The sequence below is a fragment of the Trachypithecus francoisi genome, unplaced genomic scaffold (assembly GCF_009764315.1).
Source record: "Trachypithecus francoisi isolate TF-2019V2 unplaced genomic scaffold, Tfra_2.0 Contig00745, whole genome shotgun sequence".
In the NCBI taxonomy this organism is placed as follows: Eukaryota; Metazoa; Chordata; class Mammalia; order Primates; family Cercopithecidae; genus Trachypithecus; species Trachypithecus francoisi.
In genome coordinates this window covers 1-27,858 of record NW_022680868.1, presented here as the reverse complement: position 1 = coordinate 27,858, position 27,858 = coordinate 1, and the positions used below count along the sequence as shown (strand labels likewise).

General features: G+C 49.6%; 1 long non-coding RNA gene across 1 annotated transcript; it reads right to left on the bottom strand.

The window, feature by feature from the left end:
* Positions 1–182: 182 nt before the first annotated feature.
* On the bottom strand, positions 183–25,630 carry LOC117088349. The gene is made up of 3 exons (XR_004439173.1): positions 25,621–25,630; positions 19,438–19,452; positions 183–345 (listed from the first exon to the last, which is right to left on the bottom strand). It is a non-coding gene; the product is annotated as an uncharacterized LOC117088349 (long non-coding RNA).
* Positions 25,631–27,858: the final 2,228 nt, after the last annotated feature.

Genomic DNA, 27,858 nt, shown 5'->3' with positions numbered 1-27,858 from the left:
TAAACTTAAGGTTGAACTAAGATTCTATCTTGGATAATCAGCTATCACCAGGCTCGGTAGGCTTGTCACCTCTACCCAAAAATCTTCCCACTATTTTGCCACATAGACGGGTGTGCTCTTTTAGCTGTTTTTGGGTAGCTTGTCTGGTTTCGGGGAATTTGGCTTTCGTTCTCTTTGCGAAATGGTCTCTAGTTAATTCATTATGCAAAAGGTATAGGAGTGAGTCCTTGCTATTTTGTGCTTGGTTAATTTTTTTTCATCTTTCCCTTGCGGTACTATGTCTATAGCGCCTAGGTAAAATTTCTATCGCCTATACTTTTGTATGTGTAAATGGTTTGGTATATGCTGATTTACTAATAGTATTAATTGGACTTTTGGGCTAGTGTTGGCTCAGGGCAATCAAGTAATATTGATATCTTCTGGGTGTAAGCCGGATGCTTTATATTGAGCTATGCCTTGTTTTATCCAAGTGCACCTTCCAGTACACTTACCATGTTATGACTTACCTCCTCTGTATAAATGTCAGGGGTGTTTAGTTAAGTTAGTCCTTAAATATGTTTGAGGAAAGCGACGGGCGGTGTGTGCGTGCTTCATGGCCTAATTCAATTAAGCACTCTATTCTTAATTTACTACTAAATCTTCCTTGGACTTTTAGATTTCATAAAAGTTATTGTAGGATTTTTCTGGGGTAGAAAATGTAGCCCATTTTTCCCATCTCATAAGCTACACCTTGAACTAACGTTTTTGCGTGGGCGTTTGTGCTTACTTTGTAGCTTTTGTTAGGGTTTGCTGAAGATGGCGGTATCCAGGCTGAGCGAGGGATGGTGAGGTGGATCGGGATTTATCGGTTATAGAACAGGCTCCTCTAGGGGGATGTGAAGCACCGCCAAGTCCTTTGAGTTTTAAGCTGTTGCTTGTAGTGTTCTGGCGAGTAGTTTTGTTGTTTTAACTATTGAAGTTTAAGGCTAAGCATAGTGGGGTATCTAATCCCAGTTTGAGTCTTAGCTATTGTGTGTTCAGAAGTTCTAAAGCCACCTTCGTAGTTTATTTTACATCAGCTAAGGTTTTACAATTTAGATGGAGTTTAGCTTTATTGTGTTAGATCTAAAACACTCTTTACGCCGGTGTCTGTTAGCTCGGGTTAATCGTATGGCCGCGGTGGCTGGCACGAAATTAACCAACCCTAGATATAGCATAGCTTAGTTAAACTTTCGTTTATTGCTAAAGATTTGTCACTGCTGTCTCCCGTGGGGGTGTGGCTGAGCAAAGTGTTTTGAGCTGCCTTGCACGTGCTTGATACTTACTCCTCTTAGTCACTGTGACTTATAGGGTGTCTTCACCGGAGTGGGGATGCTTGCATGTGTAATCTTGCCAAGAGCTAATAGAAAGGCCAGGACCAAACCTATTTGTTCATGGGGTGTGTAGACCCGTCTAGGCATTTTCAGTGTCTTGCTTTGGATATATTAAGCTACATAAAAGGGAAAGCATATAGTTGCGGACTATTGTCTTTGGGGTTGTGGTGGTAAGGGCGTGAGTTTGGTGTTGTGTAAGTATTTGGGAAAAGAGGGGGAGAATGGGCTCAAGAGTGGTTAGGTGAAGTAAATTTTTATTAGTTGAGGGAATGGCAGTTGGAGTTGTGCATAGCTAAAAGATGACAATGCAAGCTCTGGCCGGGTGAATGTGAAGGCTTTTGTTTTTGGGGTTTGGCAAAAGTGAATTTGTAGGGGAAGGCCGGAGATGATGGGGGAGGGGGGTTTGTTGTAAGTTTGTTATGATGATTGTGATATTGGCGCGGCGTGCTGAGCGGTTCACTATTGATATGTCTTACAAGCATGGATTAAATAACAGGAGCGCCGCTGTGCTTCACTTTGGGGACACGTTTAAGTACAAAAGTCATTTTAAAATTTCAGCATTATTTCAAGACAGCTCAGAGCCTATTAGCACAGAATCCCTGGTCTGAATGAAATCAAAGAGTTCTTATTAATTATTCATGATGCCATGAATATGTAGCCTTATTTTTTATAATTGCCAGTCTGTATAACTAACCTTTCATTTGGTTAAAGTACTTAACAGTAAGTAGAGCTGTAATTTCAACTGTTTATAAAGCATATGGAAGAATGTTTAAATGTTTAATTAGAACCACTTTTTTTAGTTTCATAGAGAATTATTTTTCTTGTCAAGGAGGATCTTTAATTATTTAAACCAAAAGAGAAAAACAGACCAGAAAAGAAAAACAACTAGTAAAGCTCGGAACTGCGAAGGTGGCATCGTTCCGTTAGTCTCGGGTTTTGCTTCCTGGGTTTGTGACGTGGTCAGAGTCCTTGTCTTTGATTTCCTAACACAAGTTGTTCAAGTTGGAAGTGAGTGTGAAATTGAGTTAGTCTAGCTTTATTCTTTCACAGATGAGAAGTGAATTATCTTCAGCAAGGTGGGTGCAGGCGTGGTCCCCGGGGGTCACTGTGGTGAACAGGCGGCCCTTGTGGGGAGCCAAGTTCGTCATCACTGGGACAGAGCCCAGGACACTTCCCCGGCTGGCCAGCCTCTTCCTAGAACCCCACACATTGCAAAGGATGGAGTCACATCCTGGCCTGCCGTCTGCCTGTGCCCCGCGGTCTGTACCGTGTCCTCACGGACCCATCAGAGCGAGGCTCCCAGGGATGGAGAGGTTCCTGCTTGCGTCTCTGTTCCACCTTCTCTGGACCTGGCACCGTGTTCTCTGCCGACAGAAGTCTTGGGTTGATTGTCAGCAAAGCAGACAATCTATATGGCTGTAAATGGTTGTGAACATGCTTAATTGGGTTATTTTAAAAATAATTGGATATGTAAGCATTTGAGTGTGACCCAGGTGGATTTTTGGGCTAATGGTCTTGTTCTTCAGGGAGTAACCACAGGCCCATCCACAAGGACCATTTCCAGCTGATCTATGGAACGCTGTTCTACCTGGTTAATTTTGAATGTTATCTCAGCCTGAGAGGTAGGTCAGCGTGTGACGAAGATCACTGGTTTGAATCCTAATCTGCTCCTTAGGAGCTGCACCTTTCATGCCTTCGTTTCTTCCTTGGTTAGGTAGGGAAGGTATGAGCTACCTCAGAGGTGTGAGGGAGGCCTGCATCGAGTGATCGCATTCAAGTGACAAGGACTGCACCCGGAGTGTTGATATTTAAAGACCTTTAAACATCGCGATGCTGCATTTTGGTACCTAGGTAAAAGAGCAAAGTTATTTCAAATGCAGACACAGACCCTCGGTAAGGTGAGGGGCTGATGACAGGAGGTGGACCACCGACCCTGTAACGAGGGTGTGGTCTGTTCGAGGCTGAACGAAGTGTACATCATTGCCTGTACCATGGAGGTCCCTCTCGTGAAGTCCTGGAAGGGTCCATGTGGCTGAGCCGTGCGGTCTGTCCATGATATCCGGCAGGAGCAGAGATTTTGGGTGCAGCCTTGCTCTTGTGTGCACAGCCCTCAACGGTTTCAAAAGTCTGAGGCTTAAAGCAGGCTTGGGGTTTCCTTATGCCTCCTGGACATCTAATTTGCCTGGGAAACATGTTTTTCTTGGGTGTAAAGGTGAAGGAGTGGGTGACTGTGGTGAAAGTGTAGTAATTACTGCACTTCTGGGTCAGTGGCGCTTGGTTGAAGACAGGGATGGACATCTCTGTGGTGGTGAGAACCGGTGGCTGGATGTCGTGGGGATGCCAAGAAGATGTCAATTTTTTCCTTTTTCCTCAGTAACAACACCCTACTTTGTTTAGGGAAGCAGCACACCCGGGTGAAAATCCAATTCTCTTGCGTGGCAGAGTGGCTGGTGACACAGGTCCAGATGCTGGCATGCTGATGGGGGGTCCTGGAGAGGGAGGTGTCAGGAGGCTTTCCCGACCCAAAGCAGCCCTGGGCCGTTGTCCGACCTTCTTGCCCAAGGCATGACACCTGGAGGGAAAGCAGCTTCGGGGGCCTGAGGGCCACAAGGCAGAGTCCTGGCGTGTGAGGCTGGCCTGGGCCAGGCTCCTCGGAGGATGTCAGAGACCTGCTGCCCATGCAGGGACCACCCACCTCTGAGCCCCATGCGGATTTTCCTCCGTAGCCGAGTGAAATCCTGGTATGGCGAATGAGGCAGTCAGAGGCACCTTTTGTGGAAGGAGGACAAAGCTGGAGAGAAAGAGGTTTTCCTAAAGGCACAAGGCGCTGATTCTGCGTGAGGGATCATTCCTAGGAGTGTGGGTGCTGGTGGGTGGAAAACTGTACCCAGAGAATAAGTGGGAATGGCCCTTGCTGGTATTTAACTGATTCGTTCACGAATGGTCCGAACAGTTCCAGTGAAAAGAACATTTCGGACACAGAAGTTTTCATCCTGCCTGATAATCAGCATGACCGTGGGCTGTTCCATCCTTCCTGGGCGACCGTGAGAGGGTCTCAGGCCCATCCGGCCCTGTGCTGGCATTTCCCCAGGGTGTGTGCCCCATCCCGAATAGGCTGGAATGCCTCTGGGTGCAGCTGAGCCTCTTGAAAAGGGAAGAGACATGTGCTGTGCTCTGGCTGAACAGGACAATGCGGGAGGACAGGGAGAGGGGCCTGGAGGTGAGGAGGATGGTGAGCGACACTGGGGACAGCGGACGGAGGTAACACCAGGGACAGGGGGACGGAGGGGAACGCCGGGGACAGCGGACGGAGGTAACACCAGGGACAGGGGGACGGAGGGTCACGCCGGGGACAGGGGGACGGAGGTAACACCAGGGACAGGGGGACGGAGGTAACACCAGGGACAGGGGGACGGAGGGTCACGCCGGGGACAGGGGGACGGAGGTAACACCAGGGACAGGGGGACGGAGGTAACACCAGGGACAGGGGGACGGAGGTAACACCAGGGACAGGGGGACGGAGGTAACACCAGGGACAGGGGGACGGAGGGTCACGCCGGGGACAGGGGCATGGAGGGTAACGCTGGGGACAGGGGGTGGAGGGTAACACCACTTCTCCAGGTGCCTTTGGGGGATGCTGCCACCTCTCGCACCCCAGAGTGAAGTCAACAGGATTCTGTCCCGAGGAGCCCCAGAGCCTGGCATCTGGGATTGTCCCAGTATGAACCACCGTTCACTAGCTCTGCACCTTGGGACAGGCTCCCTGGTGCTTCCACCCTGGTTTCCCATCTGGACAGTGGGACCCTGAGTGTCCCCGTCCCAGCTGCGCCCAGAGCCCTGGACTCCAGTGTGTCGTCGGCACTCGTTAGCGTTTCTTTTGTTGTGGTCCGTGGATGAAGTGGCTCTCTCTTTGTGTGTTCACAGCCCTCCTGCTCACTTTACCTTCTGGGAACACTTTTTACATAGCTTCGTATGTGGGGAGGACGCGAGTGATGAATAGAATGTTTCATCAGGTGCGGTTCTTCTGTTTCCCAGTTTTGACACAACATTTGGTGACATTTCCAGGGACTCCTGTGGTCGGCCTCACGGTTTCACTCTGTCACTTTCTAATGCAGTATTCCTTGGGAGTCTTTTCAATGAAGCGCCATCATTTAAAAATAAGTTTTATAATATGCAGTTTCAGGTTAATTCTTTACCTTTGTGTCTCAGGCAGTAGCTACCTACCTGTGAGTAGTCAGAAAGGTTCATGCAGTTTTCCAGGGCGGCCTTTGCATTTACTGGAACTATTAAGAGCTCGTTCCTGCTTCGGCCAGGATTGACAAGCAGTGCGCATGAGGCCGTGCGTGGCTTAGCGTCTTCTGCGGACTTAGAGGTCACTTTCTGTTCTTCGCCAAGCCTGCTGCGCTGTGCCGAGTGTTCACTGCGGGCGATGGTCACACTGTCTGGCACAGGCCACCGAGGCCACAGGGCAGAATGGCAGAGCCCGGCCTCCCCGTCACCCTTTACCGGGAGCAGAAAGCGCAAGCCTGTGATCAGAGCTGTGCTAGCCCAGAAAGCCTCCCTACAGGCTGAATTTACGAATCGGCTCCTACCAACTGCCCGTGTTTAGGCTGTGTTTGAGTTTCTGTGATTTTTCCTGCACTGAAGCTACTGGGCTGGCTCTGAGTCACCGTCATGGGACTTCATGTTGCCCCGACGGGAAACGACGTGGGTGGAGGGCTGCACAGAGGCTTACGGCCGTGACAATGAAGGGCTTGTTGCCTCTTGGGACAGCGAATTCAAGCTCTTTGTGATTGTCAGCATAAAGAGTGACCCGCTGAGGACATGGCTGTAATTCAGGGTGGCAGGGTTGATTGTCATCGTTGATATCAGGTACCTGCCTCTAAAATGACGGTACCCGTAGTGCGGGTCCAGGAGGGCAGCTCCTGGCAAACACACGTGCTCCTGGGCCCCTGCAGACAAGGTCGTGTTGCCAGCCAGGCCTGCAGCTGTGGGTGCAGAGGGGTCTACAGGGCACCGAGTGCCTCCCTCAATTGCTTGTGGGGCCCAGCCCCCCGTCCCTCCTGGTCCCCAGTGCGGCTCCTCCCTGGATTCTCCCAGCCCTGTGCACACCTCCGTCTTCACAGCTTCCATAGTTTTCTCGTGGGCGCCCCAGGTGGGCGCCTGGGCAGGGTTCGTGTGTTAGTCGAGTTCTCTCTAGCCGTCCCTGGCTCGTGGCTCAGCAGGTCCCTTCAAATGAGTCAGCCAGCTGTGTGCCTGCATGTTCAGGATACTTGTCAGGGGCCTTTCTCAGAGCAAGACCGACGCTCACCTCATCCTTGGGACTTTGGAGCCCACCTTGGAGAGACTCCAGCCACGTCCAAAGGGGCTGTCCAGGTCCTGCAGGCTGGTGAGAGTGACTTCTGAGCCACTCGAGACCACACTTTGTGTTCCTACACCCCACAAAGCCACTTCAAGTGCCATGTTCTGGTGCCGTGTGCCTCACAAGTGTGCCACACAAGCCTGCATGGGGATCTGAGCGGGCGCTGCCTTCCTCAGGCTATGCTGGAGTTTTGGGGCAACTGGAGCACTCGTGGCTGTGATTCTCGCCACTGAGCTTCCCTAGAGGGTCTCACCCGCAGCCTGAGGACCACATGGGCAGCCACTGAGGAGCCGCCAGGTGCGGCGTTGGTCCCACTCAGTCCTTCTTGACTTTGGTGACAGAGGAGACAGCAAAACTTCAGCTGGGAGCCCCAGGCCTTCTCTGCTTGGGGTCCTGGGACTAACATAGCACAGATCCTGCCATCCACGTGCTGGGGGCCCCGCCATGCTGCTCCCTCCTCTGGTCAGGAGCTGCGCCCTTGGGCTGTGTAGCCCCGGGTTCTCGCGCTCAGAGGCCCAGGGAGGGTCTTGGATGAAGACAGAAGGAGAAGGACGGCGGTTTGAGCCCAATTGTGTTGGCTTCATCTTTTGTCTCTTTTTCCTAAGTACATTTGCAAAGTTTTCGAGATGAAAACTCACAAGGGATTTTTAATGACTGGAATCTGTGAATTCCACGGAAGCCAAGTCTGTCCACCTCTTTCACCCACCTCATTTCTCCCCGTTGGGGCGGATTTTGGCAGCGTTCATAGGGTCAGGGACGGAAGGGGTGGGGGCCAGCCCTCGGCCCTGTGTCCCTCCCCTCCTCCCCTCAGCGCCACAGCATTTCGGTGTCATCCCCTTCCCTGCACGCGTCCTCATGAAAACCAAGTGCGGCTGGAGGGAGATGCCTGCACCCACTCCTGTGACCTTCCCAGCCAGCCTGGCTGCAGTGGCCTCTCCGCAGGCATCTTTCTGGTGCTGCCTCCGTGCCCCTCCCATCACCTGACGCTCATGCTCCTGAATCTTCACGCGTGTGCTCCGTGCAGCCACCTCACGGGCTCCCTGGGAACGGAGACAGTGTCTCACGCCAGTCAGAATGCTCTTAGCTGTCCGCTGAATAGTCCAACACAGAATCATTCCTCTGTGATTATTTATGCTTTGTTATGTAGAACTGGAATAAAGAAAAAGTGAATTTACACATTACAGCCATCAGGTTGAAGCTTGGTAATTGCATTAGGGAATTAAATGAGAGCATTTGAGCTTCTCGAGTTCTAATTCCACATCTTCATATCCCCATCACCCCATACCCACTGTCCAACCTAGCTCTTGGTCTAGGAGTTTCTTGATAAATGCTTATTGAATTGAGCTGGACTGAGCTTAACATTCCCACCCAGAGTTAGAAGCCAGTCCCTGAGCAAATTGCATTGAGAACGTGAATTTGATCTTACTGTGATAAGGGGTATCCTACACATCATAATTCCTAGTCAATATCGGGTATTTAGTCAAATAGACTCAAGTATAGAGAAGCATAGGCCCATCTGGCGAAAGGGCAAGGCACGGTGCTTTAGGTCCAGGTCCCCAATATCAACTATGAAAATAAAACGTTGTCGGCCGGGCGCGGTGGCTCAAGCCTGTAATCCCAGCACTTTGGGAGGCCAAGACGGGCGGATCACGAGGTCAGGAGATCGAGACCATCCTGGCTAATACGGTGAAACCCCGTCTCTACTAAAAAATACAAAAAACTAGCCGGGCGACGAGGCGGGCACCTGTAGTCCCAGCTACTCGGGAGGCTGAGACAGGAGAATGGCGTGAACCCGGGAGGCGGAGCTTGCAGTGAGCTGAGATCCGGCCACTGCACTCCAGCCTGGGTGGCAGAGCAAGACTCCGTCTCAAAAAAAAAAAAAAAAAAAGAAAAGAAAAGAAAACGTTGTCAACTCCAATTACAGCCCTGTCCTCAGCTGGTCACTGTTTAGGCTAACAATTATAAACAGCTTGAACTTGCTGTCCTGAGAGGCAACACACCCTCCATTCTCTCTGCAGTGCAGCTGCCTTGGTGGATGGAACATGCCCCTCCTCCCTCCCTCTCCCATCTCTCCCGCCCCCCTCCTCTCTCCCTCCCTCTCCCCTCCTCTCTCCCTGCTTCCCCCCTCCTTCTTCATGTCTTCTCTCACTTTTCTCCCCCCACCTTCTCTCCTGGACAAGGGGCAGAAGAGAGGAGACCTCCGCAATCTTCTGCTTCATCCAAGCAGCTTGGGGGCAGCATCAACAGCTGCAATTTGGCTGCCCCAGCGGGTGCCTCAGGGCAGCCTTTCTAATGGGAATCCTGGAATCATGTCTTTCCTTAATGTGTCCTAAAGGCTGGAGGACATGAAGTGAAACAATGCTCCATGCTCAGTCCTGTGATTTTGTGTATTTCTTGGACTTACTTTGAAATTAAACTAAATGATAACCAAGGTAGAGCATGAAAAAAAAGAAAAAACAGGCTATGGTGTTTGAAAACAAACAAAACTGTTTGGTTTGTTCATTTGTTCTTAGACCTTCACAGGCTCCTAGGTCACAAGTTTCAGTTTCTCAGCGAGTGACAGTCTAGTGTCAGCCTCTTGTTTGACAATGTAAGCCACAGCAGAAAGAAGCACTCCGTAGGCCCCGTGCTCAGCACCTTGGCGTGAGCTCCTGACATCTTCTGTTCATGCTCATCACAGCTCTGTGCAGTGGGCGTCGTCCTGATCCCTGTGGGAGGATGGAGGATGGAGGCGGAAGGGTGAGTGACGGCAGGATCACATGAGGGGTCTCTCCCGAGGTAGAGAGCGTAACCGGCCCAGGACCTTAGTGCCCATCGCATCCTTCTTCCTCCTCCTCTGCCTCTCTGTGACTGTTTGACTCAGGCTGAAGGGACAGACATGAGTATGTGCAGAGCCTGTGTGCACCCCTGGGAATGTGTGCTCATATTGGCAGGGAGGGATGTGAGTGTGTACAGAGCGTGTGTCCACACCTTGGCGGTGTATGCCAAGGGACAGATGTGAGCGCGTATGGAATGTGTGTGCACACCTTGGGGATGTGTGCTGGCATTGGCAGGGACAGATGTGTACAGAGCGTGTGTGCACACCTGGGGGTGTGTGCTGGTGTTGACAGGGACAGATGTGTACAGAGCGTGTGTGCACACCTGGGGGTGTGTGCTTATGTTGTTTTGTAAGCGGCAAATACGTGGCCCGTTGCGTCGGGCGGCCCTGCGTCCCTGCTGAGTCCGTCAGTGGCCCTCGGGTTGGGGTCTCCATCTCCCCAGACAGCGCTCGAGTGGCTTGAGGTTTCAGATTCTTCCTCTATGGGTACTTGGGCCTCCTCAGGACCAAACATCAGAACCAGCCAACTGTAAACTACAACAACGTTCAAATGCATCTTCAGTAGGAAAAACAAAAGCAATTGGAAAAATTTTCCAACGTGACCCCGTGGTTAAGCCGTTAGATACTCCAGCCAACAGATTGAGTCACTTTAAAATTCACACCAATTAAAATGGTTGTGAGAGTTGCAGAGCTTCACCACTAAACCTTGAAATCATTGAAGCATTCTGCTCCACTTGCTTACGAACTAGGGGTGGGGATACCTTTCAGTCCAAAGTAGCAACCTTCTAAATCCAGCTTAGATGCGAGGCTCCCACTGACACAGGAAGAGGCAGTGGCCCTTGATTATTCTCCTGTGTTCAGATATTTTGTCTTTTTTTTTTAATCCTGATCATCACTTCTGCTTTTCCAATTCAAACTAAAGGGAGTTTATTTCTGTTTTGGGAAAGCTGTGGTTAGTGGTTTCTTTTCATGGTTTGCTTAATCTCTTAAGTCTGGTGCTTACATTACCCAAATAGACTTTTCTTGAGTACGACAGTGCCATAACCCAGGGCTTCTCCCTCCATATCTGTTCCCCAGGAGGCTCCCTAGGAATGGGCGCTGGAGATCCAGCCCCTTTCCATGTGCCATTTTCTTTGAGTCCAAGGTAGGTTTGGCTCAGAGAAGAAAAGAGGCCTCCGGGTTGGGTGCCTCTGACTGCTTGCTGGTGAAATGTTTAATGATAAGGCGCCTTCCAAACTAATTTTACACATTGGTAGTTGTAGCTTGAAGTATCACTGCAGTCATAAGAACAAGAAACACTCCCATAAAGTAGATTAGCAGAAAAAAAGCCACAAAAGTTTAATAAATCGCAAATAAAATGGTGTTCTAAGAATGTACAGTGGGAAATGCTCCCAGTCCAGCCAGATCCAGCTGTGGCATGAGTCCAGCTGTGGCGTCCTCCTGTAAATACATTCAGCCACGTGTGGCCCTGATCGCAATCACTACTCTGAATTGTGATCCAGAATGTTCTTGGGGGCTGATGCTGGGACTGTGCCAGCAGCTGAGTTTGATTGGACGTCATGGTGGTGATGTGCTTAGCGCAGCCCGCTGGGCTGAGTGGTGGCCACCCGTGCACTCGCCACGTGCAGCTGTTATTCTGGTGATGGGGTTGCATGCATCCCGGCTTGTCCACCTGGGCTACTTAAAGTACTGGGAACCCAACTGCGGGCGGGTGCCTCCCGACATGAGAGTTGTCTTTTTTATGCAGGGCCCTCTGGCGCTGCAGACCCCTGCCGCCAGTCTGAGCTCACAAGGAGGTACCGGAGGGCTCTGCTGGGGCCTGGAGGTCCCTGAGCAGGTGGTCACTTATTGCTTGTGGAGTGGTCCATGGCCTGTGAGTTTATTCCCGGGGTTTGTGTGGGCGAGGTTAACCAGTTCACAGCTGGGCACTGACCCCTTATACAGGTGACACTAAAGTGGAATCTATATTAGCTCGCACGGGAGTGCGTGAGGAGGTGGGAGGGTGGGGGAGGCTTGACCCTAGCGCTGGAGCCTGGGCTCCTGACATTCTGCGTCTTCCTGTTGGGGGGCCGTCAGAGCCGCTGTGGGTCCTGAAGACAGTAGGTGCCATATGGACCAGGAGATGCTAGAAGCCTCTAGAGGCTGTGAGGGGCAAGGAGACAGTTGCTTGCCCAGAGACAGCCCTGCCGACACCTTGACGTTAGCTGGTGGGACCTGTTTTGGACTCCAGCTTCCAGAAATGTGAGAAAATAAGTCAGTGTTTAGGGTGCTAAATTTGGGGTGATTTAGTGGTGAAATAGAAAACTAGCCCACAAAGGTGCACGCATTAAAATGTGCTCTGTCCAGGTGTTCACAGTGGCGTGAGGGGGATGGCATCAGGGTTCTGGGAACTGTGCAGTTTTACTGAAGGAAGGGGGCTCACCACGCCTTTCCTCATATAACTGAAGGTATGTGTGCCTGCCACACCGCCCAAGAGACAGGGACTAGAATTCTGACTTTCTTATGGGAACCAAGCCACAGTCAGAACACAGTGAGGGCTGAAATGAGCTTCCTACAGTCTGAACTGGGAAGAGGAATCGCAAGTAGCTTTTTTCTACACAGACCTGTCCTTTTAGGGTTTGTTAAGTTCTGGAAAAAGGGAGAAGCCAGGCACACCTCAGTGAGGGACAGTGTTTCTGGAGGTGGCGCGGCTTCAGCCTTAATGTGGCCGTGTGGTTGGGAGGCTCAGAAACTGCCCTCCAAGAGCACTCATCTGTTCCTTACTGCACTAATACTTCGTTTACAGAAATCCACAGAAATGACAGAGCAGTGTAGGAGGCTTCTGGTCTGGATGGGTTTGTGTGGACCGAGGTCACGGGGTGTTGTCCCAAGTGCTTATCCTGATCTGGCAGAGGCTCTGTTCCCAAATAATTATTCCACAGTTTCAGAGCCTAGATCTGAGTGATAGTCTTTTAACTTTGTTGCATAAAAGTAAAGTATGTCTTGAGAGTCTAAAAATCCATTTAGTAGTCACGGCTGTCAACTCATACATGGGGCTTTGGGATGGAGTGAAAACCACCATCACCTGGCGTGGACACTGCATGGTATTTTTAGCGTGGTGGCCTGCTCGTGCCTTGAGCTCCATCTGCAGTGTGAGCAACAGCTGTGTATTTGAGAAATGTAGGCAGGTCAGCTTTCTCCTCCGGGGCCTGTGGGTATCCAGGTGAGGGGCCTGGGATGAGGCCACATCAGTGGGAAGGAGCTTGGTTGTGTCACCAGATATGTCTGCCTCTACAGGTCTGAAAGCCAGCCAGAACCCAGTTTTCCTTTGGTCATGTAATGCCAGAAAAAAACCTGTTTCTTGGAGATTCTTGTAGTTTATATTAATGAACCATTTGGCCATAAATAAAATGTTATAAATGCGTGAGGCTTTACAATTTGGCAGATGTGTAACTCACATGTCATTATATCAAACTGTTAAAGATCTTTGTTTCACTTGAAGGTTTTTTAGCATTTTATGCGCAAACCAAATGCCAGTAGCATTTTGAAGGAGTATTTTGGAATTTTAAACACAGTGGGATAGTGCTGGGTCTCTGGGATGCTGATGAGGTGGACGTGACCTCAAGCTCTTGGAGCTTGCAAGCAGGATTGCTAAATTGTCACACCTGCAGTGCTGGAAGTCAAAGTGGATTTCTCTAAACGAGGTATTAGTGCAATAAGGAACAGATGAGTGCCCTTGGAGGGCAGTTTGAGCCTCCCAGACACCCCAGGAGGAAGCGGGGGAGGGGGGCAGTTACCCACCAGAACCTGGACGGTGGACCGTGTTTGCTGGTGGCCCTGCTTGGCAGGCCATTACGTGCAATAAGAAACAGGTTAGTGTCCTTGAGAGCGGTTTCTCGGCTCCCTTCAGAACCACAAGTGGAAGATGCCCCAAGGTCGGGGGGTGGGAGTTCGGTTATCCACAGGAGCCTGGATGATGGAGCTGGGTTTGCTGGTGGTACTGCGTGGCAGGTCATTACGTTCAATAAGGAACAGGTGACTGCCCTTGAGGGCGGTTTCTCGGCCTGCTTCGGAACTGCAAGTGGAACACGCCCCAAAGTGAGGGGGAGTGGTGGTCTATTATCCAGTGGGGCCGGATTTGCTGGTGGCTGCTGTGTGGCAGGTCACTGCGTGGAGCCATGGGAGGTGAGTGGAGTGGGAATAGAGGATGCACCCTACACAGCTACTGCTGGGAGTTGGCTCTGGTAGCAGAGGGGGCATAGAGGGATTCCCATCAGGTGCAACACGACTGGGGTCCCACGTGTGCTGGACGCCGAGGTGTGGCTATATGTAATCTCAGTCTGCACAGCTGTCCTGGTGAGTGGGTTCAGTTACCTTCCCATCTCACATATGAGAAATCTCCGGGGCTCACATCACAGCTAGGTGGGTTGGAACTAATGTCTCAGGCAGGACGTTGGCCCCAGAGCCCAGATCTAAGCCCCCCCTTTTGAGTCCACCAAGCTTGTAGAGACGGTGTGTGGTGGTGGGTGGCGGCTGAGAAACCAACACAGTAGAGGGGGGAGGAAATAAACCAGGCAGGAGACACAGGCAGAGCTTGGGAGGTCTGCACGGGGTCTGGGTGTGGGGGGCACCTCTGGGCCTGTGAACTCTGTTCTGTGCTCCTGGCTTGCCCAACCTTGGCCCTCAGCCACATGCTGCGTGCTTTAGGTGAAATCTCATTCCCTCGTGTGGTGCGGGCAATTTTTCTCCCTGGCTTTGCCTCTCCTTAAATCACGGAGTCTCAGTGGGGATGGCGGGGTGGTTGGTGGTCCATGGAATTTGCCCTCCACCTCCCCATCCTTGTCCTGTCCTGTCTGGCCTGTTACCTGAATCTGTGTCTCTTCAGAGCCTGCAAATCAGTGGAGGCCACGGCAGCCTCTTGCTGACCGACCTCTCAAACTTTTTGATTCATCAGAAACGTGTTAAATGCTGATTCCTAGGCACCTCCATTAGACTCTACGCCTGCCTGGTGTGGGTATTTTGGGGAAGGTACAGAGGGTTGCTGGGCTGTTCCAGGAGGGAATTTGCATTTGTAGAATGTCCACTGTGGTCTTTCCAGCACTCTACTTTCCACGCACACGTGGCATTAAACCTGGAAGACCTCTGGGTGCTGTGCTGGTGAAGAAGCCCCGGCTGGACGAGGGGCTGCTGGGGCTCGGACTTGATTCCTGGGCTGGGGGCTGCGGGCTTATTCTCTTCAGTGGGCCTGCTGATGGGATGCCCTGAGAAGTCCTGCTGTGCACTCAGGGGAAGGTGCAGAGACAGGCTCAGAAAACACAGACCATGGATTTAAAAATTCCTATTGGAAAATCTTTCATGAGCAAAGTAATTTGCATCTAACTGTAGACAATCATTGCTTGAATAATTGGTTTGTTTACAAAGTTGGTCCTATGAACAGATTAAAGTTTTCATTCATGCCTTATCTATAATGTCAATAGGAGCTATTACTGCAACCTAAATTAGCTTTAAATTTCATATCAGGTTGCAGTCCAGATTACAAATGGCTGCTTGATAATCTAATTGATAAAACGGAGGAATTTAGTGCTTGGAACCCACAGTGAAGGGAACAGAACTGCTTTGGTTGCTCAAAAGCGTGTGACTAAGGGGTGACCTGGGGTGAAGAGAAGTGGCTGGAGTCATTACACTCGAGGAGATGATCTGCCCCAGCATTTCTCAGCTGTCTTCTGAACAAAACGAAAGGGTGATAAATGGAAACATTCAGCACTGAGTTCATCTATGGCCTGAGCTTCTCATACGGTCATAAATGGGCTGTATCTGTGAAGCCTCCATACAGGCACAAAGGAATTAGGCCAGAGTAAGGCGGCCGGCGACCTCTGGCGTCTGGACCACGTGTCATTTCCTAAAGCCCTTTTGTGTGAAATGACAGTGGCAATGTCGTTGTTCGGAGGAGTGTAATCTCACGTATGAGATGCAGATTTTAAACAGCAAAGTCAGGAAGCTTGGTGGGAGTGGCTGTCTTCCAAGTGGTTTTCTGTGCTGCCATGGATGAGGCGTGGATGTGTCGGCTGTTGGTGAGATCCACTGGTGAAGGGGCTAAGCAAACCGCGGAGGTGGGAGGGTGTGAAGCTACATCTCTTCTGGTATCCCAAGTAAATACATTTTGTAAAACTTGTGAATTTGACCCTGACCCTAACCCTGAGTGTTGAAGTCTGGTGCAGTGTCTTGAGCCCTCTTCTGCATTGAGGGTGAGTGACTGTAAATGACCGATTCCTCAGTGGTGAAAGTTCAAATTTAGCTTCCCTGAGGAAGCCAGACCTCAGTCACCCGTATCTCCATGAACACTGCAGCCCCTACACGAGTGGCTGCAAGTTTCCAGGCCTTCCTTGGAGAAGCAGCTGTGAGGTGCTTGATGATTTGATAACATCAGCCACCTTCTGTCTTCTGTCTAATCACGGTACAAATGATTCTCCTACAAGGAAAAGGATCTGGTTTCTTCCCGATCGTTGGAAGAAGCAGCCCGCCTAGGGACTCCACTGTCCTCTGCTCTTTCACAGCGAAGCCTGTGTCTGTCTCCAAGGAGTGTCACGTGTGTCGTGGGAATTGCCTCCTTAGTTCTTCCTGCTTTTGAGGGCTCAGGTAGCTCTGCCTGTTTTACTGGGGACGAGCAGCGGGTGGTCTCTGGCTGCTGTGGGACTAGGGCTTGGGGGTGCATCATCACATCTGGTGGCCTGTCCAGGTGGGCATCATTGTCTTTTGCCTGTTGGCTGAGGCAGCTGTGATGCCATGGGGGTCATGCTTGTCAGGGCCAACCCAGTTCTTCCCGTGTATACCTCTCCTGCTGGAGTGCCTTTCCTTACGATGACTTGTTGAATTAGCGTGGAGAATGCAGAGAGGCTCTGGGCCTCTCCCTCCCATTCTTACTCCCTGGAGCTGTGATGCCCGACAGGGGAGCCCATAGCCAGAGGCTCCTTTAAATTTAATTAGAATAAAGATTTGATTACATAGTTAAACACATTTGAAAAGAACTTCACAGATTAAATTCCAGATTCAGCCCTTCAGGCCCAGTGGCCACGTTTCGGGGCTCAGCAGCTGTAGGTGGCTATTGTCTGTCTGTGTTGGCTGAGCAGATTGAAGCGTTTCCAGTTCAGCAGGCAATTCTCTTGCGTGACTCTGCCTGTGGTGAGGGCACCTAGGCTGGAGAGCCTCGTGGGGATCCCTTAGGCCTCTTGCTGCAGCCAGGCTGCACGGTTCCTGTGCCCTGGGTCCTCTGCAGGCCCAGATGGATCCCACCACAGAGCCAGCACTGCTAGACTTGGGTACTGTGTGCAGACAGCAGAGGGGCATGTCGAGGCCTTGCGGGGACTGGGGTGACTGGCCTCCTTGGCTAGGCTCTTGTTTCTGAGTCTTCAGGGGAAATGCATCCACCATCCACACCGTGTACCAGAGGAAAACTGCAGGCTTCTCTGTGGATGGTGAATTGAGATCATGCAGAGTGACTAGGTTTGGGCTCCTGACCAGCGTGGAACTGTTATGCCCAGACCGTTTATTCCCCAAAGAAGACCACCAGAGTCCAGAGTCAAAGCCAAGCGGAAAGGATCTTTAATGCAAGTTCGAACTTGGTCCCTCCGTTCTACAACATATAAGAGGGCCCCAAACAATGCGTGCGCTTGCTTTTTGTAGCTCGAGGTAAACAGGACTTGTCAGGTTACAGAGGAACAAGGCATTTCTCTAGGCTACAGCATTACAATTGGCTTACATGTTAATGTGAAGTTATGCTTTTAGCAGCCTTCTGATCGGTTCCTGCGCTTTTACAAACGGTTGTAACCTTATTGCAGCTTCTCCAGGTGTTGTTTTTCTTCATGTGTTTGTGTCGGGCAGGCATATGGGGGGATGTGATGTGCTCAAGGCTGTGATGTGTTTGTGTCGGACCCAGGAAGTGGAGGCATATGGGGGGATGTGATGTGCTCAAGGCTGTGATGTGTTGAGGAATGTGTTCTTTCAGAACCTGACACCTTTAGGTGGAACCTGACATGCCCTCATGTGTACATGGCAAAGAGAATGCAGCATTGTCAGCTTGAATCCAGATGTGCTCCCGTTTTGAGGTGGAAGGCTCTGGGAGTATTGGCCATTGGTGATTGTGCTGCCGTGGAGGACTTTGAATGCAGGCACTGGTTTGGGATAACCCTGGTTTCTTGGTCCTGGATGTGGGCATCGCTGAATATCCCGGACTGGAGGAAGGCAGGGGAGATGGGAGGGTGACAAGAGGTCAGGTGTTTCCAGCTTTGGGGACTGATGTCATCAGATGGCCGAGATCAGGATGGTGGTGGCCAGGGACCAAAGCATGGGTGCGTGGAAGTGCCATGTTTCCCGGAGCATGGGGAGGACCTCTTGAACTCTATTCCTGGGCAACAGTTCTTCCATTCTCAGGAATCTGTGCCATTGTAATTGAGTAGCAAATTCTGTAATTGCTCTAATTACTTACTGTTAAGTCCCCATCCCATGTACCATGAATTAGCAACAGTGATAACAGTTTGCCTGGTCAAACCTTACCGAGAAACACCAGTGGAACTAGTATTAGTTGCCTCCAGTTCCCTCCAAATCAGATTCCTTAGCGGTTTGTGTCCCCACACTTGCTGCAGTTTCTCCTGGGCCTGGCAGGCACATTCCAGACATTCACAGCTCAGATGCAGGCGTGCACATGATTTATAGAAAATCGCCCTGCGCTGTGATCGGCTTGAGCTGACGTTCTCTAGGTGGGAGGCGGAGGTTCAAAAGTTCTAATGGGATGAAATTAGAAACATGAATTTTAAAAATTCACATGTTATGAACTCTGTTCAGTGATTTTCTCTGAAATGACAGACTATTTGCAGATGAGGCAGTCAGCCTGCAGCTCTCCTTAGATCTGCCCTAGACCTCGATGCCATCCTTTGGCCTCTTCCTGGGTGTGGGGTGCTCTGCTTGAAGCAAAACCAAAGGCAAGAAGTGGTCTGCATCACTACTGCAGCCAGCTCAACGCTCACACCCACTGGGAGGGGGGTTTGATCACTTAACATTTTAAATGCATTTAACATTAAACCTGCAAGTCAGCCAGTGCTTTCTGTAAGCAAGCTGCCTGGCTCATGGGAACCTGACACTTGACTTTTCGGAAGAGAGTACTTGCTTCTGTGGAGTGTCAATATCTGTCTCATTTCTTGAGACTCTGCTCAAAGTGATGAACGTGAGTAAATTAGGACCTTTTTTTTGGTAAATTGGGCCACAGAGCTTTCTTGGCACAGCCAGGGGAGTAAACGGCTCATGACCAGGCACTTTGGGACCTGGGATCCCATCTCCAGCCTTTCAAAGGACACAGAGGAATATAAAATGCAGATGGGAGAGTTCATATTTTGGGCATCTCTGTTCTTTTGAAATCAAAGTGCAAAGAAAAATTTTGCCTTGAGGTCTTAACCCATACTTGTTTTTCTCCTGAGGTTTTAAGATTTTCTTAACTGCTTTTTTCTCCCCCGATCCTTGGGGAACTTCTATCTTCATATCTTCTTAAAAGATATGGTTAAATTGAACACTGAAATTTAAAAACATTCTTTCATATTTTTCTTTAAACTGATGTATCTGACATTGGTGAAGAACTAACTGGGAGTATTGGTTTATTTTTATTTTTTTGAGACAGTCTTGCTGTGTTGCCCAGGCTGGAATGCAGTGGCACGATCTTGGCTCACTGCAGCCTCACCTCTTGGTTCACACCATTCTCCTGCCTCAGCCTCCTGAGTAGCTGGGATTATAAGTGCCTGCCACCATGGCTGGTTCATTTTTGTATTATTAGAGACCGGGTTTCAACATATTGGCCAGGCTGGTCTTGAACTCCTGACCTCAGGTGATTCGCTCACCTTGGCCTCCCAAAGTGCTGGGATTACAGGCACGAACCACGACACTTGGCCTGGGATATTCTTGATTATAACTGTAACATATCCCTTTAATAAAAACAAAACAGAACAACAACAACAAAACAGCTGTCTGAAAAGTCTTGAAATTAAAGAGCTCACTTGGACTGGGATTTGGACACCAGATGAATGGCCCAGCACACCATAGTTACATGGGCCACTTGGCCTGTTAGATCCTTAAGGTATTTGAAGTCATGTGGATATTTGCATTTCTGCCTCTGGATATCATGTTAGTATTTGGCTAGTGTTTGAGGGCCAGGCTCAGATCCGGGAAAACAAGAGCCCCTGCACTCACGGCACTTCTCTTCCATGTGTGTGTGTTAGGAAAATAGAAAGCATAAGATTTTTTTTTTCAATGAACTGGGAAGATGGAAAAACAAGCTTAAGATGTTTACTTGTTCAGAAGAAGGGAAGTGCAAGGAACACTCAGCTTTGCTGCTGCTGAAGGAGGCCCCTGGTGGAGGCTGTTTCAGAGGTGGGGTTTCTCTGACAAAGAAAGTTAGTATCCCCAAAACAGCCTCAGCATTCTGGCAAAGCTTTGGAAACCAGCTAGGGTGTGGGACCTTGTTGGCCGCTGGGTAGAAGGAAAACATTGCTGGTCCTGAGGACTGTACTGTTCTTCCACTGCTATAAAGAACTATCTGAGGCTGGGTAATAAGGGAAAAAAGGTTTAATTGGCATACAGTTCTGTGGGTTGTAGAAGCTTCTACATCTTGGGAAACTTACAATCAGAGTGGAAGGTGAAGGGGAGGCCGGCATGTCTTCACATGGCTGAAAGGGGAGAGAGAGTGAAGGGGAAGGTGCCATGCACCTCCAAACAACCAGCTCTCAGGAGAACTATCATGAGGACAGCACTTGGGGGATTGTGCTGAACCATTAGAAACCACCCCCATGAGTCAATCACCTCCCACCAGGGCTCACCTCCAACACAGGGTTAGAGTTCAGCATGAGATTTGGGTGGGGACACACAGCCACACCATGTCAGCCTTCCCATTCTTCTGCACGTGCTTCGCAAATGGTTCTGTCATTGGTTTTTGTTTTTGTTGATACATAATATATGTACATATTTTCAGAGTGCATGTGATACCTTGATTCACCCCTATATTGATGAAATCTGTGTACTTGGGATGTCTTTCACTTTAAATAATTTCTTTCCCTTGTGCTGGTTATGTTCAAGTTATTCTCTCCTAGCTGTTTTGAAATACACAGTAGATGACCCACTACCATCCCCCTGCTGATTTAACAATACTAGGTCTCGTGTTCCCATGAGGCTGTGTGTTTGTGCCCGTCACCAGCCTCTGCCCATCCTGCTTCTGAGTGGGCTCTGCTGGGCCCTGTTGACCGCCTACTCTTGGCCTCCATGAGATCTACTCTCAGCTCCTGCTTATGAGTGAGAACATGCGCCATTTCCTTGCTTGGCTCGTTTGCTTCACGTAATGTCCTCCAGCTCCATCCGTGCTGCCGCGGATGACAGGGCTCTCCGCTGTGTGGTGGAGTATTGCTCCTGTGTATGTTCGGGCCACGTTCCCTTCATCCCCTGTTGACGGGCACTCAGGTGATTCCAGACCTTGGCTGCTGTGGATGGAAGTTGAGAGCAGTCACTGGCTTTATACTCGGGGGAAGTGAGCCACTTTGGTGTTCTCAAGCAGCCTATCCCCAAAGCCCTCCGTAGAGTGCCACATTCGTTTGTACCCATGGCTTCTTCCACTAGGATGAACAGCTGGGAAGGGGCTTTGAGTGAACGCTTGGGTTTCTGTCTTTAATTGGTACCCAGCTACACTGGCCAAGCAGGGGTCCCAGTGACCCTGGACACTACCTCACATAAGGTCCAAAGATGCAGTTAGGTTCTTTTTTTAACTTAGAAAAAAAAAATGCTTTTGACCTGGTTAAGCTATAGCGTTACCAGTTAGAGTTTTTCATACTGGAAAGGTGTATATTTTATTTTCTAAGAAGGAAAGAAATCCTGTTAAATACTCTAACCACAGATTAAATCATGTCAAGGAAAGAGGTACTATTTTGGGGGAAAATTACCCCTTCATGTCAAAGATCAAGGAGATGACTTCTTTAATTGAGTTAATTATGAAATCTTAAGTGGTTTTGAGATGAGCTGTGGATGCTGCAAGACATGAGACTGATGCTGATTTAATGTTAGCCCTGACAGAATGTGGCTAATATTTAAAGCTTGCTCCAGTATTGCTTGATAGATTGTAAGTTAATGTAAAGATCTGTTTGATGCTTTTATTTTACAAAATATTATTGAGAAAAAGTTTGACAGCCAAGGAGCCGCCTTCAACCAATTTCTTCCTAATTTCTATCACCAGAAAAATGTGTCCTGTTAATTCCAGAATTTACTTTTGGAAAGTTCCCGTAAGGAGAGCAGAGGTATTGGTGGTTGAATGGTGACTTGAATTTAGGTGAAGATCGTTAAATATTTCATAGTCATGTTTGTCTTGGTTGTTTTAGCAATTTTATATTAAATTTAGAACTGTGAGTCAAACCAAATGTGTTCTTTTGCTTTTGTGATACTCCTTTGTATGACTATACTGGTAAAGAATGATAAAATGTGTATAGGGTATTTTTTCTGTGTAGATATTAGGATTTTGAGGGTAACAAGTTAATCATTCTTCTAATATACACTATGCTGTGTGTTGGGTCCTTTGTATATTAGTTGAATCGCTATAATGAAGACCACTTGAAAGTCTGTTTCTATACAAGATCTTTTATATGTTAACTTGTGTTATGCAAAATCCTTCATCCTCTAAGAAGACTAAGCAATGGGTTGGAGGAGAGATTTAATCACCCATTAAGTCTATTCTGAATGCCCAGAATTGAATGCAAGTACTAATTATGTTTTTGAAATGCTGTGTGTGTGTGTGTGTGTGTGTGGTGTGTGTGTGTGGTGGACTCCTTTTTAAGTCATGGGAGGGAGGTAAAGCAAAGATCAGATTTGCCAATGAACATTTGTGCATATGCTAGTGGAGAAGTCATATGTCTTGACTGCACCTGCGTACTCTGATTTTGGTTTCGTTAGTGTCCGTAGCCACAAGCCTCAGCCGCCTCTGGGACCCACCCTGAGGTGCTGTGGTGAGGGTTATTAAAGAGTCGGGTGTCTTCGTGAATGGCACAAATGGCCTTGTGGGCCTACTTTGGCTTTGTTTGAACCTCTAGATTGTTAAACTAAGTTTAACATTTTGAGGATTATAAATTGTGATTCTTGTCTAAGAAGAGGTTTCTGTTGTCTCGAAGACAGGAGCCCCAATACAGTTGGTCCCTGGCTCACAATGGTTACATTTGTGATTTTTTTTTCAACGTTGTGATTGTGTGAACTAGTCACACTCAGTGCATTGTTTGGTACAAGGTGGGCTGCCTCTGGATGAACCCGTTGTAAGTTGAAACTATTATGTCAAATGCACTTTCTATTTAGGATATTTTCAGCTTATGCTGGGTTTATTGGAACAGTTTCATCCCATGGTAAGTCAGGGAGCATATGTGCTCATAAAAGTAGAGATGATCTCATAGATACCGTGAGATATAATGTCTCTGATGTTATAGGGATACGGTGAATACAATCAAGTGGGACTTGGAAGCCTTGGAGGGACTCACATGGGCGGCTCCTGGAATGCAAACATGAGCGCCACTGGCTTCTGGATGTGACATCTGTGCCTTCTGCTTAGCCCAGTGTGTGATCAGCTGCTCTTGAGGGCAGAGAGGTCCAGCGTTCCTGTGTTTAGGTGTTTGAGCTGCCTTAAGAGGCTAGGTCAGTTCTCATTGGTGTCTTCAGGGCTTTAGGCCTTCTGAACAAGCAGGAGGGAGGACGACTTTGTAGAGCTTTGGAAATCTCAACGGACTTCAGGGCCATATCCCTTGGCAGGAGAGAGCCCCACTGGAGGCGAGCAGGGTGCCGTGTGGGCCTTTGCTGGGCCCAGACATGTACGGACGTTGTGAGAGCCACAGGACACAGATCGGTCTTGGTTCACAACTGGTGTCGATGGCCACGCAGCATTTCTTCCAGGTACATGAGTGCGGGGACTTGGGTTTTGGGATGTGCTTCCTGGTTGCCTAGTTTCTTGGAAGACCCCTATTCAGACCCCAGCCTGAGTCACCGTGACAGGCTTCCTGCTTCACACGCCACACGGAAGCCGTGGCGTCGGTCACTGACATCCACCAGGTGTCAGATGTGCGTGTGTATCTTCCCTGGTCTCGGGATGGGTCTTGTTTTGAGGTTACAGTAAACGTTCTTTAAGAGGGGTTTTGGATTTTTTATGTTGTTTGCAAGGAGGCAGCAGGAAGTGCTTGAGCAGTGAGATCCCCTTTCCAACCAATGCAATTTCAGATCCCAGCAGATAATGAAGGCAGCGGAGCTATGGGATCACCTTTCCAACCAATGAGAATTCAGATCACAGCAGGTAGTTACCACAGCGGGGCGGGTGGCAGAACCCTGAACTGTGGCTGTTTCTGGTGTCTTGCCCCACGGACACAGTGTGCTGGGGCCTCCGCGGTTCTCTGTGGGGTGAGTGGAGCGCATGAGCCGGGTGCTGCTGGGCCCTGGCTGGCTCCCCAGCCCGGGGTTTATGCAGGACTCGTTATTAAGACAACTTGGAACCCAGAAAGCACGAGGAGAACGGGATTGTGCCTTTCTGGATCGTTGGTGCTTCTCAGTCTCAGACACTGAGCAGGCTCTGAGGGGTCGCTCCAGGAAGACTTGCACAGTCGGCCCCCTGGGTGGAGTGCGGCTGCAGCGGGTCTTGCAGGAGCTGGAAGTGGGGGTGAGTTTCTCGCCAGCAGAACCTTTCAAATGGGCCCAGCAGGATGCATCCGTGGAAATGGTGCCGCCTAACGCAGGGCTGCGGCCAGCAGACCTGAAAGGCTACAGCGGGCTCTGTTTCTGTTCTCTCTCCAGCCTCTGCACGATTTTCCTTGGTTTTTGTCTGTTTGGAGGACGCTTCCCCCTTTCTTGCGCTTACCTAGCCTTCTGAGCTTCCTTGTTGAGTATGACAAAGCCCTGAGAAGGCATTTTTATCGCATAATTGTGTTATCCTGGTGGCTGGATAAATGACCTGCAAATGTGGGTGACTCCGTAGCTCTGAGGGTGTTCAATATCCAAGACAGAGGTGGGAAGGAAATGTTCAGGCAGCCGTCAGAGGATCTGTTCTCTGCTTTACACTGGGGTCCTGGTTTGCTGACAATCCTCACACTCGATCCAAAATGGGGATAATGGAGTCCCACGGATTCAGCTTCAGCTGAGAGCTGCCTCCAGCACAGTCTTGTGTGAGTAACAGTTTATATGTTTGGTGCAAAGGGTGGGCATCAGTTGATCTTATTTGTGGTGGTGCTTATGGTGGCTTTTCCGTAAGGAATGTAGACTTGATTAGCTTCGGCAAGGGAATCCTGAGTGATAAATTGGAAGATTGTTTCAGGAAATTCTGGAACCTGCAGTGAATCTGGAATCTGTACGAAATTGAGATTTGGATTCTCACGATTTCCTAATGCTACCCCGAAACCCAGTAGTTGAGACAGTCGTGGAGCTTCAGTTGTGCTGCCCGGTTCCCCATTTTAAAAGGAACACGTTGCTTTCATCTAGAATATTCTGAGCTCTGAGTACTGCCGGCAGAGTGACCAGCTCTCTGCATCAGAGGGGAAGCCAGGGCTGCGCTCACGGCGTCGTGGCAGCTGGGAGCTGACCCTGGACCTCAGGCACGTGTGATGCTGACCATTTTCTGTAAACTCCAAGGGTGTAGTGGTCTCCTTAGCCCTTTACAGTCTTCTGAAGCTTTTGATGTGTCTGCACTTTATAGATTTTTCAGAAGTAGATAGCCTTTTCCCACACCCTTGGGCTGAGTTTCGTCAGAGGCTGGTGTGTGGGAAGCACCACACCCACATTCTGACAGGGAAGACTCTGGTGCCCAACTGAGGTCAGAGTGGAAATTTGTTCTTCCTTCCCTCCAGTCTGGTCCAGCTGCTCCCTGCTTGGCCAGAAGGATATCATGCTTATCCCAGTCGTAGGCAAACCCTCCGAAGTCAAACATTTATCTTTTTTCTTTAATATGCCCATTCCCAGGAGGAACTTAAGGGCTTTGAGAACTGACACCTTAGGACTGTAGTTTTCTTCAGACTGTAAAAACCTTGGTGTGTGACAATACTGAACATTGCCTGAGCCCTGTGATCCTGTAAAACAGTGATGGTTAAGACATTCCCCTTCCCCACAACTGCGCCCCCACTTTTACTGCAAGAAGCCCCTTCCCATGTGGCTTAGGCTGACTGGCGGATGACTATTTACCGAGGACAAGGCCAGACGCAGGCCTTCAAACCCCCCATCTCTGCCTTATAAGTGATTAGCTAAACTGCCTGTTCCCACTGATCGATCACCTCCCACCTTGAAATGGTTCTTCGTGGTGCAGTTGTGCCTAGGGGGGTGGGCTTGTCTTTCACCGTCGCCTTCCACAGAGGACGGTTTGGGTGGGGGCAGGAAAGAATTCTCTGCTACAGGTCTGCATTCCAGGCTGTTTCCAGAAGTGGGAATTCTGGTGCCCTGGAGTCTGGGAATGGATTTCTAGTGTCCCAGCTTCAGGTGGAGTTGAAATGGAGTGAGACAACCCACCACACCCATCTGGAGCCAGGAACTAGAGCCATTTGTAAAGTGGCAGATTCTCCATCAGATTACAAAAAAAAATGCGCTCAGCACGTTGCTTTCTTTCTCATATGCATTTGGCCATCTAAAATGGGAGTGGTGGTTTTTGAAGCATGAATGTAGTTTTAAATTTTGAGTATTGTAAGCTTTAATGTAGCTTCTTAAAATGTTTGCCTGATTATCTGGAGATTTACTAAACCTTTGGAGTGGTAATAATGAGTTGATCTGTATGACTTTGCTTTCTATAATGCAATGAAAGCACTGTAGTTAAAACCTCTGCAGTTGGGTCAGCAGGCGATTGGCCAAAACAAATTCTGCCTTTTGGGTTTCTTTAGGCAAACAAGGGAGTAGAGTGTAGGCCGAAGTGGCAAATTCATTTCAGATCTCGTCAGAGCCCTCAATGATTGAGCAGCCTTCTCAGGCGAACGTGTAATGTGCCATGAATCTTGGCAAGGCTGGCTACTGATGTGTGCACCTGACACCACGAAGCCCCACCTAGGAAGATGTGGTTTCTGTAACAAGCTTTGGAAAACCGAAGTTCAGGTTCATTATCCAACTTTGTTCCAGAAAAAGCTTTGACCAGATGGCCAAGACCTGATTGTCTCAGGGTTGAGACGTGGTTATAAAACTACCCTTACTTGGTGCCAATCTGTGTTGGTCCACAGTGATACTCCTGTAACCTCACTGAATAGTTTGGAGACTGATATGAGACTGTGAAAATCTCCTTAAGGTGAAAAGGGCTCTGGGGCACCTGGGAATGTCCGCACACCCGTGACCATTCCCCTTTAAGGTAGAAAGGACTGCTGGGTCATGCGGGAGCATCCACACACCCGTGGCCGTCCTCTTTAGGTGGAAAGGGCTGCTGGTGTGCCCCGCAATATCTGCACACCCGTGGCGATTGTGGTTGTCCCCCTTTCTGCTCAGTCACCTCTGTGTTCCCGCATTCAGGCTTTGGGACACTCATGAGCAGCTCGTCCCCTGGGCTGGTGAGGAAGGAGTGGGAGGTTGTTCTGAGGCTCTGTCACTGTCTGCCCTGTCATGAGCTGCGCAAGGCAATGGCAGTGACCCCTAAGGAGTCTGGTCAGTGAGGGCTCCGGCAGGAAGTGCTGAGGCTTGAGGTGGCTCTGCCAGTCATAACCAAATGTCTTCCCTCTTATTTCCACGATTCCTTCTAGTTCTGCACCTTGCACTGCAGTGTCTCTGTGTGTCTATAAATACACGAGTTACGATACAGGTATCTCTTTCCCCTCTGTATGGGGCTGGGTCCAGGGAGTGAAGTGCAAGATCCCCTTACTGCTGGATGCCCACCAGCACGAGGTACTGCCTGCCCTGTTAACAAATGCCTACAGCAAGTCCTGGAAGCCCCCTTCTGAGCACCTGGCCTTTTGAGGGTGTACAGGGGAGACATGAGCTCCCCTTGCCCCACCCTGAGCAGAGACTGGGGAGGTGGCGGCAGCACGGTCCTCCATGGTGCATCCTTGGTGCATGGAGGAAAGTGTGTTCATGCTTAAAACACAGCCCATCCTCTCAAAAGCAGGGTGACAACCAAATTTACATCTGGAATCTTTAAAAAGGGCCTGTCTCTTTGGGAGAAGAACGTGACATGTACGTGTGTACCTCCTTTTTTTTTTTTTTTTTTTCCAGACAGTTTCACTCTGTCACCTAGGCTGGAGTGTGGTGGTGCAATCTCAGCTCACTGCAAGCTCCACCTGCTGGGTTGATGCCATTCTCCTGCCTCAGCCTCCCGAGTAGCTGAGAATACAGGTGCTCACCACCACGCTTGG